At 56.7% G+C, this 14,243-nt stretch overlaps 1 protein-coding gene across 5 annotated transcripts in view; it reads right to left on the reverse strand.

The window, feature by feature from the left end:
- The window catches only part of ZNF516 (zinc finger protein 516), a 70,818-nt gene that overhangs the window by 37,810 nt on the left and 18,765 nt on the right, over nucleotides 1-14,243 (reverse strand). The gene's annotated exons all lie outside the window — the stretch shown is intronic.

Below are 14,243 nucleotides of genomic sequence, written 5' to 3' on the forward strand. Positions count from 1 at the left end.
CACCTTACAATGCTTTTGCCATCATGGTTCTGTCATTTTCCCCTGCACCCCCCCCTCGCCCCCAAAAGCACCTGAAACTGGCAGCAGGGCTGAGTCTTGGGTGCAGAAAACCCTGCGGACCTCACCCCAGGAGGGAGGCGGCCTCCCCACTTCCCCACAGGGCCTTCCCGGGGAGGCCAGGTCCACCTCTCCCTGGTGACGGCAGATGTCACGCTGTATCATCACTGTCACCTTCATGACCATCTGCCCTGGAGAAGAGAGGCAGGCCCTGGTCCGAGCTGCTCCCCCAGGCGCCTGGGCGTGCCCAGCGCCCTGTGAACAAGCCAAAGCGAACTGGACAAGGGGTGCCCAGGGCTGCGCTCGGTGCACAGTGGGCAAACCTCTGCCCTGTGGGAAACCCAGCCACACTCCTACGAACCCCCAAACGGGCCCAGGAGAGTCCACACTGAAAAGCAAACGTGCCGTAAACTCGGGAATTTCCATTAACTCGTGGTAAGTAGAATATACAGACAGTGAGCCAATCAAAACACATGTGGGAGATGCCACGTCTCCCAGCACCCAGGCCCGCTGCGTCCCGCAGGTGCTATGTGACAGCACCGTCCCCCTTCTCTCCAGGGGCGTGGGGGGCTGAGGATCTCCTGCCCCACTTGCTTCCCAAGAAATCCACGCGTCCTCAGCACAGCCTGGATGTCACCCGGACCCCCAGCCAAAGCCAGGACAGAGACTGGTTTCCATTTCCTCTCCAGCCTCCTCCAAGCCTAGCGTCAAAGCTACCCCGAAGCCCGCAGACCCCCATTTCCAAGGACATTCTGGAGGAAGGACATGAGGGCGCCCGCAGCGGCCCGACGCCTTGTCCCGTGTGCCCAGCCCCATCCTTCAGAGCTGACCCGTGGTGAATCCCGCGAGGGCTGCGTAGCACGGTTTTCAAAGGACTGAAAAAAATTCTGAAAGGGGAAATATCTGACTGTAGAAGTGGAAGAAACACTGTGACGGTAGCAACTATTTTAACCCCAAATGTCATTATCTTAAGGAAATCATAACATCAACACAAATGGCTCCAAGTGACGGAGGCTGGCTTGGCCCCCCTCCCGGTGCCCACAGCCCACTGGTGACGTCTCTCACCAACCTCTTAGGAAACAGGGGAAATGTAATTCCCTGCCACCAGCTCTCCCCAATGCCCAATCCACAGACCTCTGAGAACATTCCTTTAACACTGGCAAGGGTGCTATTTAAGAGTCACCCCTTCTTTCTCAAAGTGAACGCGAATGCTGTCCCATCATCAGAACTTTCCGCTTAAAAAGGGGCCCTGGGGCAGCCACCCCATGACAGGGCTGTGGGGATGTGACCAGCTCTCTTGGCACTGTGGGCTTTGCTGTCCTTTTATAAAAAGCCCCCCAGCCTCTGGGAGCCAGGAGGGTCTCGGATGGTTTCTCCCCATTTACTGTGGCCCCTGTGGGGAGCAGGTCACCCCCGCGGGCCACCATGTGACAGGGTGACACTTCTAGGTTCTGGTAGGAAGGTCAGTCCTGAGCTGCTACATGAGGTCTGGGGTTCCAGCTCCCCCTAGAACACGCCAACCTGGAGGTAACAACCGTATAAAAGATGCACATAAACAAACACTAGCTTCTCACCCAAACCAGGACTAACGAGTCTTCCGGTAACACAGATGGAGGGGCCAGGGTGGAGCTGACGCATGTCCGCGGCTCAGCTGACGTGACCAGTCACCACAGACGTCCGTGAAGCACAGCCCACTGAGCAGAGATTTTGCCCATAATGAATCACAGTGCTGTTACTGTATTTATTACACGCTCTTTCCAAGGCTGCCGCTGGGAACTCGCCAAACGAGACTGTAATTCCATTGTTTGGGCATAAAAATGGCTTGATTAGGGTTTTAAAATAGATTTCCAATTGAAGCCTCACTGAGTGTGTGTGCGCGCAATCGCGAGTTTCTCTGGAGATGAATAGTTTGAAGCTACTTTTTAAAAATGCCTTGTGTCATTTTCAAAATAAATTTTATTTTGAAAGCTACTATATATAAAAATAGGAAAACTTAAAATGTTTACTACTGAAAATAAAAATGTGTGTTCATAACATAAGGGTGCATCCTAATGGATGGGGGGTAGGGGCAGAATATAGAAGTTACGAGAGAAAGATACGCGCTGAGCTTTAAGAATCAGCACATGAGCATGGAGACAGCAGCAGGTCTGAAGGCTGCGGCCTGACCTCAGAGGCTCTTTCTCCACCTGCAGAGCGCAACCGAAATAAAGTGACTCTCCCAAGAAGGCTGACAAAACATCGAGCTATCTCCCCACTGAACCGCCCCCACTAGCACAGGGTCAATCACACAGTGGACTTCACAGTGCTGGGAGAGGAGATCTTGACCTTGAGCCTCAAGGTCAGACAACCCGAGACCAAACGCCGTTCTGCCACTCACTTGGACCGGCTGTGTGACCCTGAACAAGTGTCTCAACCTCTCTGTTCTATTCCCCAGTCCACTTCTTCACCTTTAAAAGTGATGGTAAGGATACTTATAGTATTTTGTGAGGTTTAAATGAATGCAAGCAAGGCAGTGTTTAGCACACAGTAAATGGCCGAGGTATACCAAGTATTATAATCATCGTGGAATAAATAAATGAAATGTCAATGCAATACCCAGATACCTCGTCGCTGGCAATGACAGTACCTGATTTGATCAATTCAGGAGGGCAAACTAACAGGCGCTGAGGAAGCGAACCCTGAAACACTCCACGGTAACACCTATGTGCTCGCCGGGCCCATAGCCTCACCGCAGGTTCAACACAAGGACCAGGTCTTCCACCCGCAGCTGCAGCGGTCGGGGCGGACACCCAGCCCCGCCGCTCCAGAACCTGCAGAAACGCTCACTCTGTGCACAGGACAGGAGACGGCACCGAGAACCACCGTGACTTCCCCGGGTCCCTAAGGTCGGAGGGCGGTCTCAGGGCTGTGGGCCTGTGAGGGGTACTTCACGGGTGGCTTACAAAGAGCAGGCAGACACTGATCTATGGGGAGGGGTTGGTATTATTTCTATTTTTAGAGATTTTTTTTCACAAAAGAAGTTAAAAAAGAAAAAATGACTCCCACTGGGGGACCCAGTAACACAACTGAGAGCACAGCTCCTCTGGGGGAGGCCTGGCAACACCCCTCCCCCTCCCTTCCCCTTCCTCTCCCCTCCACCAATCCTACACCCTAACCCTCCCCAACTTGCCCCCCACCCCAACCTCTCCCCTCCCCCACCCCGCCCCACCCCTACCCCCAGTCCACCCTGCCCCTCCCCCAGGACTCCCCACCCACTCTCCCCTCCCCCACCCCACCCCTGCCCCACCCCTAACCCCACCCACCCTCCCCTCCCCCACCCCTACCCCCTGCTCCTCCCCCAGGACTCCCCACCCACTCTCCCCTCCCCCACCCCTGCCCCACCCCTACCCCCCCACCCACCCTCCCCTCCCCCAGGCCTCCCCACCCACTCCCCCTGCCCCCTCCAGGCCCCAGGAAGCTCAGAGGCTCTAGGCCGTGCAGTCAGGAAAGTACCTTTTGTTCATTCGAGTGTGTGAAATTCAAAGAAAGTAAAAGCATCTGGGTAATATGTAACTGTTTAAATGAAAAGCGCGTTTTATTTCAGGAGATTGCTTGCTGGTGTCTGGGAGGCTCGCCCACAGCGTCCCACGAAGCCACCGGGACCCCTGGCCGCAGACAGCCCAGGACGACCACGACCCGCTGAACTGACCCAGCCACGCTCGGCGGGCGGCTAGGCGTCCACAAGGACCCCTTCCCTCGCTTCCCGAGGCAAGACCCAGTAATGCTGAGGGGTTTCCTCCCTATTTTAAAAACCATTTTCCGACCAGTTAAATATGGTGTCAGTGGAGGAAAAGGTAAAACGTCCTGTGTTTTTAAACAGTAAGCATGTTTCTGAATCTACACAAAATCTTGCCACCTTCTGCTCTGTGAATTAAACCAACACAAAGCCAAAGCCGATCAGTTCTGTACTGATTTCCCCGAAACTATCAAAGCCAATTCTATCAAACTGTTATCCTGGGAAAGGAACCAGGAGGCTAATTTTCAAATAACCTCTAACACTCAGAGTCATTTTCATAGCAAAGCAACTCGGCAAGATTTTTGAAAGCAACCCAAGTGGAACAAGTAGACACTGGGGAGGCCAGGAGGGGTCCCCAGGAACGTGGACGGGACAAATCCTGCACCAGGCCCCCCCATTTGACAGTTTAGGGAGCAAACCTGGAGCTCGTGCGGTTTTTCAAACAGCTCTCTCGTCGGGCACTTTTTCGTTCCAGTCCATTAACTAACCATAGCACGATGCTTCCTCTATACCCTGCGGTCACTTACCCTTCTCTCCCCGTCTGGTCACCTGCTGGGGGACAAATGGGCAGAATTAGCAAGGTCTGGGCCCGGGGCAGTGGGCCTGGGGTCGGGAGGGCCTGCCCCTCAGGGAGCACCGGTAACAGGGGCATTTGTGAGGCAGGGAAGGTGATGCCCTCCCAGCAGACAGACAGACGGCTCAGGACACGGACAGGGGCCTGATGGCTCCAAAAGGCGAGTCCCGGAATAAAAGAGAAGTCTCCAGCGGGCCTGGGCGCGTTTCTGCCGGGGACCCTGCCACGGGCATGCCCGGCGCTGGGGGCCAGTGTGCTCAGCATACTGGGCGTTTGTTCTTCTGCAGACAATGAAGCGAGCTTTGCTGGTTACACTGTAGCATTATGAGCCATGAATTAAAATACATCATTAACATCCTGCCCCGCTTATCGACTGCCGAGACAAAAAGCCCATTCTCCGAACAAATGGGGAGAAATTCCAGAGCAACAATGAGGAGTTCCTCTCCCCACACACCACGTCGCCCCGATTAACAATCCCAGGCTTCTAGTCCCCACGCCAGGGTCCCCGCGGCCCCATGAAGCGAGGCTTTCACTGCTCGGGGAGTACGCCCCGATGACAGGGCCTCGAGGCCGCCTCGCTCCGACCAATCAATAATCCATTATGAGCAAACTGCATTTCCACCCTGAAGAGTAACCGGCGGCCAGAATCGGCCGCATTCAGGAGAAACCCCGCCCCACCGCCCCCATGGAAAACGGACACAAACCCGCTCTCCCGGGGCCCAAGGATGCGCCGCCCGTAGCAGCCTCGCCCCCGGCCCCCGGAGAGCCACGGGCCCGACGTTTCTGCCGAAAGCACGCGGAGGTGAGTCTCCCACACGCCGTGCTCAGGGCAGGCGGTGCTGGGAGCCAGCCACCGACAGGATGCCGACCAAGCTCCATTTTCTTAAACAAACGCCTCCTTTAAATAGTTCAGCACCTCCAGATAAATCAAAGCGAACACCGCGTGGGTCCCCAAGAGTCACCGCGGAACGGTCCGTAGTCAGCTCGGGTTCACCCCGGCTCCCCATCGACTCCACAGGGCGGGCGGCTGCTGCCGGGGCCTCGGGCCTCAGCTTGAGGATCCGTGCTCGCCGACGGCAGACACGCCGGGCGGCCTAACTGGGATCCTGAAGGAGGTGGCTTCTATGAACTGTGGACCACGATCTGTCGGGAACCCAAAGAAACTCCTGGTTCAGGGCGGTGAGAGGCTCCATCTCCACCTCCAGACAGAGGCACAAACAAGGGCGCTTACGGACGGCGTGAAGAAAACAGACCGGTGTATTTCCAAAGGAAAATAAGAATTAACATGAATATAGCAGCCATCCTGACGCCTCTTACGAAATACAGAGACTGGCAGCCCCACCTGACCTCGCGGGGAAACAATGAAAGCGGGTGGACAGACCACAGTCACTAATCACACTCAGGACGTCCAGGAACGAACGCGGGAGGGCCTGGGAATTTGCTTTCTCCAGTCGTTAAGAACATCCCGGAAAATCCAAAGTCGCGTTACCTGTTCTATACTGTTTCCCAAGTCTTATGTTCAGTAGGAACTCTATCAATCCATTTGGCCTTTAAAAAAAGTAAACTTCAACAAACCAAAAAAGAAAACAAAAGGACCAGGGTCCAGAACTTGCTCCCTGATGTCCTGCAGGTAACTGTCCTGTCAGGGCCCCCGGTAATCCCAGGAGCGGGGACCCCCGGGGACCTGCGGGGACCCCCGCTCCCTGGAGGGCAGGCAGGGCTAGCGCTGTGATCTTGGCAAAGGTCCCATGAAAAGCCCCATTTCCAGAAGCCTACAACCGCATGTCCCCAAACTGGGCGGCTCGGGTGACAAACGTCCTCACTGAGGGGGCCGCCCAGCTTTACAGACAGACAACAGATCGCTGGCCACACGCGTGAGCCACAAAAGCAGCGCGTTTCCAGCTCCGGCTCTCGCATCCCGCACCGAGATGAGTACAGTCAGCAAGGAGCGCTCCGGAAACCCTGGGAGCTTGGGGGCCGCCCGAGAAAGCAAAAGGCCTCAGTTTCTTTTTTCAAAACAAACATGGGAGAGCAGAGGCCTCAGATAAACCACAGGGGACAAGCCCACTGAAAGGGGCTTATAGGTTTTTACTGACCCTAAACTCAAAATACTGAAACTATCGCCAGTTCAGCATCTAATATAATTAAGTTTTTTTTAATTATCGGCAGTGAAAACAACCAGCCGTGTAGGGAGAAAGTCGCCATCATTCTCTTCCTGTAGCGCCTCCCGGTCTACTGGGAAAACCTCTCTGAAATTCCCTTAGTTGACTGCAGAACACATTTTAACTGACGTCTGCTTCTGTTTTACTCCACGTAAACCAAGCACAAGGCAGTGTCTGCCCTCGACACAGACACGCTGACCTGTTTTCCAGCCTCTTACCCAAAACCAACGTTTCTCTCCCAGTTTAAGAAAACAGACTGCAGTTAATACCTGCCTCCCATTGTCTCTTCCCTCTGAATTCTGTGAAGTCCCCTCCGTCAGATGAAAGGAGGAATTGTGCCCGAGAATCAAAGCGAGATCGTTACGCGCAGGGCGCCATAAAGCGCGTTAAACATTACCTTCCCGGGCACACGGCTGGGCGCAGAGCTCGGCCCCCAGAACTCCCTCCACCGGGCGCACCCGGGAAAAACACACACGTCAATCACCAACGTCGCCGAGTTCTGCCCGAGGGCTCCCAGACGCGCTCTGTGGAGATGCCCGGTGCTGAGCGTGTTTCACCGGAAGGCAAGCCACGCAAAGCATCGAAGGTTTTGTGGCCGCTGCACAAACGCCAAGCAATTCTTTCCGATGATCCAAAGCCGGCGAGGGCACAGCCCTCCCCAGGCGCTTCACCGCGCTCACTCCAACCAGGTAGCCCGTCCAGACCCATGACCGCCAGCGGCCGCCGTAAGGTGACCCAGTTTATCACCGACGCAGGCAGCACCCCTGAAGCAGCGGGTGTCCATCCAGCTCCGGAGGACAGAGGTCTGTCAGCCTGTTCACAAGCCCCAGGGTTTCCGCCGCCTGCCTGGCCAAAAATATATCCTCAGGACAGCCGACGGCCCATCCCTGCAAGTCGTGACTCCTGAAGATAAAAGGCCATCGATGCTTTTCTTGAAAGGAACCGAACAAACAGGCCAAGTTCCGCTCCAGCTCCCGGTCCCCACCGTCAGCACCCTCGGCGCCGTGTTTCTGCTGCTCGGCCAGGGGAGAGAAGGAAGTGCTGACATGACCTTGCAGAAAAAACGTTTTCTTTCTCTAAGCAAAAGCATCGCACCCAGCAACAGCTTCTGATAAACACACAATCCGAGGCGGCGTGATTTTGAATCTCAAAGCTCCGCCCCCCACGGGGTCCCAGGGAGAGCCGACGTGGGACTTGACTCTGGACCCCGTCAGTCCAGCCTGGACGGTCCGGGGCGGGGTGTGCGCTTCGAGGAGCTCGGCGCTGTCCCGCGGCCTCTGGGCGAAAGCAGCGGTCACAGCGGCTGCTGCAAACGCTTTCCAAACACCTGAAGACCGAGGCCCGGATCCGTGACGAACCCGGGTCGTGGCTGGGCCCCGGCTCCGTCCACACTGACGAGGAGGGTCGGACGGTGGCGGCCTGCACTGTGAGGTCGGTTCATCCCGGCCCCGCCGTCCCCCCGTCGGCCCCCGCACACGGCACACACCCGACTCCAGGCCCCTCCCAGGCCCGTCCAGGGGAGGCTCCGGGGCAGACGGCTGCGAGTGTGCATGCGTGTGCATGTGCCGACACGCACGTCCCAACCCAAAGCCCACTGGCTCGGAAACGCACACTCACAGAGGGCGGCACCCTGTCCGGGTCCAGCACCACCGCTGACAAACCACCCACCGCGTCCCCTCGAACACGGGCCCCTGGAGATCCCAGGACCCGGGTCACGCCCCGGGCCCTGCACCGCTGCCCGGGTCCCACGTCCGAGGACGGGACCTGCCGGAGGTCACCTGGCCTCACGCGTGCCCGGAGCCCCTTGCTGACCCCCGTGCGGACGGTGTCCACCCTCCCGCCTGAGGACAGCTGCGCTTCCTCCCGCACACACACCCCGTGGCCCAGCCCGGGAGGGACCGCGAGCTGGCGGCCCCAGGAAACGGCAGCCTGTCTGCGCCCCGCGGGACCCTCCCTCTCGTCTGCAGTCTTGGGGGCTTAACGGGCGAAACCACCGTCCCCAGCAAGGGGACAGGCCCCCCTCTCCTCCGAAACGACGCCACCAGGACGCTCCACAGGCAACCTGTCGCCGCCATCCGCCGCCTTCTGGCCAGAAGCCGATGACGACACCGGGCCAACGGCCTGGCTTCAACGAGAGCAGAGCCTCCATCAGGACTGGACGCTGCGCCGGACTCCAGCAGTTTTCTCGGGGGGCAGGGGCTCCGTCCACCAGGGGAGGTCGGGGCGACCGCAGCCCCTCGTTCTCTGAGGCGGGGGCGGCGGGAACACAGCGCCGAGACCCCAGCAGACGGACAGCGTTCGAATAAAGACGTGGGGAAGGGCCCTGCCACCCACCCGTCCTCCAAAACGCAATCAAGTCCAAATCGCAAAACCTCCCCCTTCGCCACCATCGACGTGAGACACGGAACGAGTCCACCGGCAGCTGTGGGTCAGTAACGCCCAGAAAGTGCTGCCCTGAGCCTCTGTGCCGGTCACACCGGCCGTGACCGGGACCCTCCGAGAGCAGGCGGCAAACCACCCGAATGTCGGACGCCACTGAGCTTCCACTCAGATGTGCCCGGACGTCCGCGACCTCCGGGGAAACAGGCTGACCCTACACAGAGCATCACATCCACGGGGCCACAGGTGTGATCAGAACGTCGCCGTCAGCCGAGGGGGGAGACCCCGACCCTCTGGGAGCCCAAACCCACGTCCCCGAAACCAGAGGCAAGGCTTCGGCAGCTGGGGAATCGGCCACCAGCCAGCGACAGGGACTGAGGGACCGTCCGAGGGACCGTCTCCTCTCTTCGTGAGCCCAGCAGCTCAGGAGACGCAGTGGACGGCTCTGCTCGGGTCACCGCTCAGGGCGAGTCCAGATTTGCACACGCGGCCTCCTGGGTCTGAGCGCGGCCCGAGGAAGAAATCCCTTTAAAAAGCTACAGTGGAGAGAGACACGGGCCCCCGCAGAGCCCGGGGGAGCTGCCATCGCCCTGCTCACCACTGAGGTGCATTCTCGTGATTTTCCAGAACTAATGGGGGGGCAGGAACTGAACTTACAACCTACTGAACGTGACCTGCCAGCGACGGTGCACGAGAACCGCAGAGCCAGGCAGAGGCTCCTTTTCCAAGGGGACCCTGGTCCCCAACACCAACAGCACAGCATCCTCCAGGGAGCACGGTCTGCTTTCCCGCTTCTCCGGCCCCTGAAACCGGGACCACCTGTGTGGCACACGGGGCCGTGGACAGGCCACCTGCAGCCCTGACCACCGCGAGGACCACGGGGCCAGCGTCTCCCTCGCCTGGGCCACCCCTCGTTTGAGACGCCCCGGGTCACCCGATTTAATGTGGCAAGTCGCCGGCGGGCTCGCCTGGGATCCGCACCTGCAGACTCTCCTCCGACACTGGAGTCGAACGACTGTCTCCAAAAAGCAGATAAAATACATAAGCTTTCTCTTCCCACCCCGGTTAGCACCAAAATTCTCTTTCACGCTAATATCGAATTTAATGTCTTCCTTCGAGCTTCTGAGTTTGTCGTGATCGTGTTTTTGTCGCAGCGGAGCGGTGTTCCGGGCTCCCCCGGGAGCCTCCCCGGCCACGCCGGGTGACCACGAGGACCTGCCCGGTGGGTGCCCCGTGGGTGCGGGCGGTCCGCACAGAGAGGAGCCTCCCTGGCAGTTTCTCGACTCAGAGGCTCTTTCCTGCAAATGCAGATCAAACCATCTCCCGCTTTAATCAAAGGACAGTCCGCACAGGCCCCGAAGGCGGGCGGCTGCACCCGGGCGGCTCCTTATAAGGCTGCAAGCCTGGCACACGGGAGCCTCCAGGCTGCCCGCTGAGGCAGAAGCACAGAAAGCGCGAGTCCACGCGCGAGTCCACGCGCGAGTCCACGCGCGAGTCCACGCGAGGCCGGCACGCGTGGGGTGCAGACGAGTGGCCCCGCTGAGACCCGCCCAGCGAACACCAGCACCCTCCCCTCTGCCCCCAGAGATGGGCCCCCACGGAAGGGACGGGCCCCCAGAGCTGTGCGGCCACAGGCCCCACCCCAGGTGGCACCTCTGGAAGGGACAGGCCGCTCCCTGCCTCTCCGGGAGCGAAGGAAGGGGCTTCCGGGCTGATTCCCAAGGCATTTCAAGTTCACTCTGGAACCGTTGTGTGTGTGTTTTTAAATGAAGTTATAGTGTTTCCACATCTTTAGCTCCATATGCCCGAATATAAATAACTGATGTCAAATTAGGGTGTGCGGACGTCGCCCCGGCCGGGGACAGCCTTTTCCTTCTCCCAGCAAAACGTAAAATTAGCCAAGCTGAGGTCACCAGCTCCAAATTACACCCAAAGTTATTATTATTAAGGACCTGCTGTCCTAGTTTTTCATATACATACATACATATATATATATATATTTTTTTTTTTTTACTAAGAAAGCTACACTCATTATATCTTTATATTCAGTGGGCTTTTTAAAAATAAGTTGCAGTAAAGGTCTATGAATGTGTTACACAGAGAGGCCGGTTAAAAGCAAGTACTCATGATGTTAGATCACATGGTTTCCCTTCTGCATCGAAATAACCAGACCCCTAGTCAGAGTTTCCACAAGGGCGTCGAGGGAAAGTGCCTTCTTTCAGTGTAAGAAGAAATTAAGTAAAATTACTGGGTGGGGCCCAGGGAGGAGATCCACAGTGCAGATAAAAGGGATTATAGTAAGCTTAGTCTCCTGGCCAGAAACCTTAATTTTAAAAATAAAATTTCATGTTGGGATTAAACAGAGCCTCCGACTGCTATTTCTATCTTGTGCCATTTCACTCGAAAGCCCAGGACCCTGAGAAGTTAAGTCACACTGTGCTTGGAACCTCAGACAGTATCCCTCTCCTCTCAACAATATTCATTCATTATAAAAACCAACGTGGGCACCGGCTTGTACACTTAAAAACCATTAACATGGCAAACTGTACGTTGTATACAGGGTGCCCCACGAAAATGGATACACACTGTAACAGACGGGAGCTCAATTTTGAAAATGAAACGTACTTTAATAAATACTGCCTTTACAATTACTCAAAGCGTGTGTATACATTTTTTGGAACACTCTATTTTAAGACCATAAAAAATTCAAAATAAAATTATACAGGTTTAAATGCTTGCAATCATTGAAAATGCTTTAACACTGTACACCCTTAAAAATCCTAACACAAAGTATAAGTGATTCCCATTTATAGGCTCCCTTAGGTAAACACTCTATTATGAAAAGTACGTGAAATATGTTACCCTTAAAACAGCATCACCCCAAACGAGGGTTACACTTCTGTGTGTCCGAGGCCATGGCTGGAATCCACAAACTGTTTAAAAACTTTTTTTCTGGATGAGGCGGCCAATTTCCTCCTGCCAAATTCAGAGCAGCCTGCTGGTGGGTCACCCTGCTCCCTGTTCCACCCCATCTTCTCTGCTGAGTTTTCTGGGCCAAAAAACTTACAGAAAAGGGTCCCTTCCCCCCACCCCCAAGTCTTAGCTCTAGACCAGATCGAAAGCGTCAAGGCTACAACCCTCACCCGAGGCTGTAAGGGGGAAGGCCAGGAAGGACGCGTTTCCGTCCACCGCAGACCTGCTCGGCAGGGCCCCCTTCACACCGGCCGCCCCACGAACTCCAAGTTCACGTTGTTCTAGAGACGGCGTTTAACTGACACCGAGGAGCCCGTTTATCACCCAGCTCTGGGCACTCCGGCCGGGAATTCCACAGGAACCCCCTCAGTGCACGCTGGTTTATTCCGAGAATTTTAATCCGTCGCGTTTCTCTCGTTACAAACACTTTACAACCACCCTCGGCCAAAAGCGAGGCGGTTCTGACTTAATTCACATTAAGGTCACGAGACCTAAGACTTCCTATAAACCCCTCCTTCCGCAAGGCTCGCCCTGCCCTTGAAAATGTTTCCATCAAGTTCAAGAAAATGGATTTTTTAAATTCCTTCCACGTTCCCTTATCCCCCTAAGCAGTCTTCCTTCCTCACAAGTGTTTTTGTAAGCTGATGAAACGACACCTTTCAGGCGTTTATTCTACTCACATCCAAGGTGCTGACCTACAGTCCTCACCAGTCCGCGGCCAGCAGGCGCAGGAAGCAGAGCTAGGAACACTACTGCTATTGAAACGGTGTAACGCCGGCCGGGGGGCTCAGCGACTGAGCGTCGACCTAGGATCCAGGAGATCGAGACCTAGGATCCAGGAGATCGAGACCTAGGACCCAGGAGATAGAGACCTAGGACCCAGGAGATCGAGACCTAGGATCCAGGAGATCGAGACCTAGGATCCAGGAGATCGAGACCTAGGATCCAGGAGATCGAGACCTAGGATCCAGGAGATCGAGACCTAGGATCCAGGAGATCGAGACCTAGGATCCAGGAGATCGAGACCTAGGATCCAGGATGAGACCTAGGATCCAGGAGATCGAGACCTAGGATCCAGGAGATCGAGACCTAGGATCCAGGATGAGACCTAGGATCCAGGAGATCGAGACCTAGGACCCAGGAGATCGAGACCTAGGATCCAGGAGATCGCGGTTCGATTCCCGGTCGGGGCACAGGCCCGGGTTGCGGGCTCCATCCCCAGTCAGGGGCGTGAGGGAGGCAGCCGATCAATGACTCTCATCATTGATGTTTCTCTCTCTCTCCCTCTCCCTTCCTCTCTGAAACCAATGAAGACATAGTTAAAAATACATAAAATAAAAAGTTTTAAAGAACAAGTTGATCAGTGTGCAGGGTGTATGGTCAGTTCACGGGTATGACATTCAGCAAACCCTCAACCTCCTGCGCTCAGGAGTGCCCTCCCCCACCCAGTGCCCCCCCGAAAGGTGGCCAAGCTGAGCCGTGTTTCATCTCCGACACCCCCACAGGGTGCTTTCCAGCCTCGTCCTGCTCCCTGAACCCCAAGAGGGGCCTCAGCTCTGTCAGCTGAATCATCGCCCCTGACTTCTCCCAGGTGAGACCTGAGGGCCTGTACTGGCCCCTTCCCCAGCCACAGCTCCACAGGGACTCGGGAGGCCCAGGCCACCACGGGTGGAACAGTCCACGCGGGCGGTCAGGCCTCCTTCCGGAAGAGTCAGCACCTCACTGGATCATGTGATGTCACCTGACAGGAGACCCCGCACCTAGCAGACAACTGAGACCCTGGCCCAGGCCTGGTGACAGCCCAGCCAGGTGGCACTGCCATCTCTGGAAGCAAACTCCAGTCTTGGTGCCACCTCTGCCCGCGGACCCCATACCCACCATGTCCACACGGGCCCACGCTCACCCCTTGGCCTCCATCTGACTACACCCTGCAGCCCCTCCTGGGGACCAACCCCACCCTGGACCCCTCTGTCTCTCACGGTGTCCAGGACGCCTTCCCATGTGGGCCCTCGTCTCCCATCTCGTGGCCACGCGTCCAGCAGCAGGCACCACCCTCCCGCGACCATCAGCCCCGCACACCCCTCCTCAGCCCCCCGCTGGGAGCCCCCACTGCAGACCCGCAGGGGTCTCCAGAATGAGGCCCTTGCACTGCTAAGCGGATGTCCCCCCGAGTCCTCCCCAGCGTCCAGTCCTGATGACCTGTCCCTGGTGACCTGGCAGACGCCCGCCCTTCAGGAGCACCTTACCTGCCTATCACCTCTCTCGCATGCATACGTGCACAGACCCACAGGCACGCACACAAACACATGCACATGTGCACATG

Source organism: Miniopterus natalensis, chromosome 7 (genome assembly GCF_054644295.1).
Source record: "Miniopterus natalensis isolate mMinNat1 chromosome 7, mMinNat1.hap1, whole genome shotgun sequence".
Taxonomy (NCBI): Eukaryota; Metazoa; Chordata; class Mammalia; order Chiroptera; family Miniopteridae; genus Miniopterus; species Miniopterus natalensis.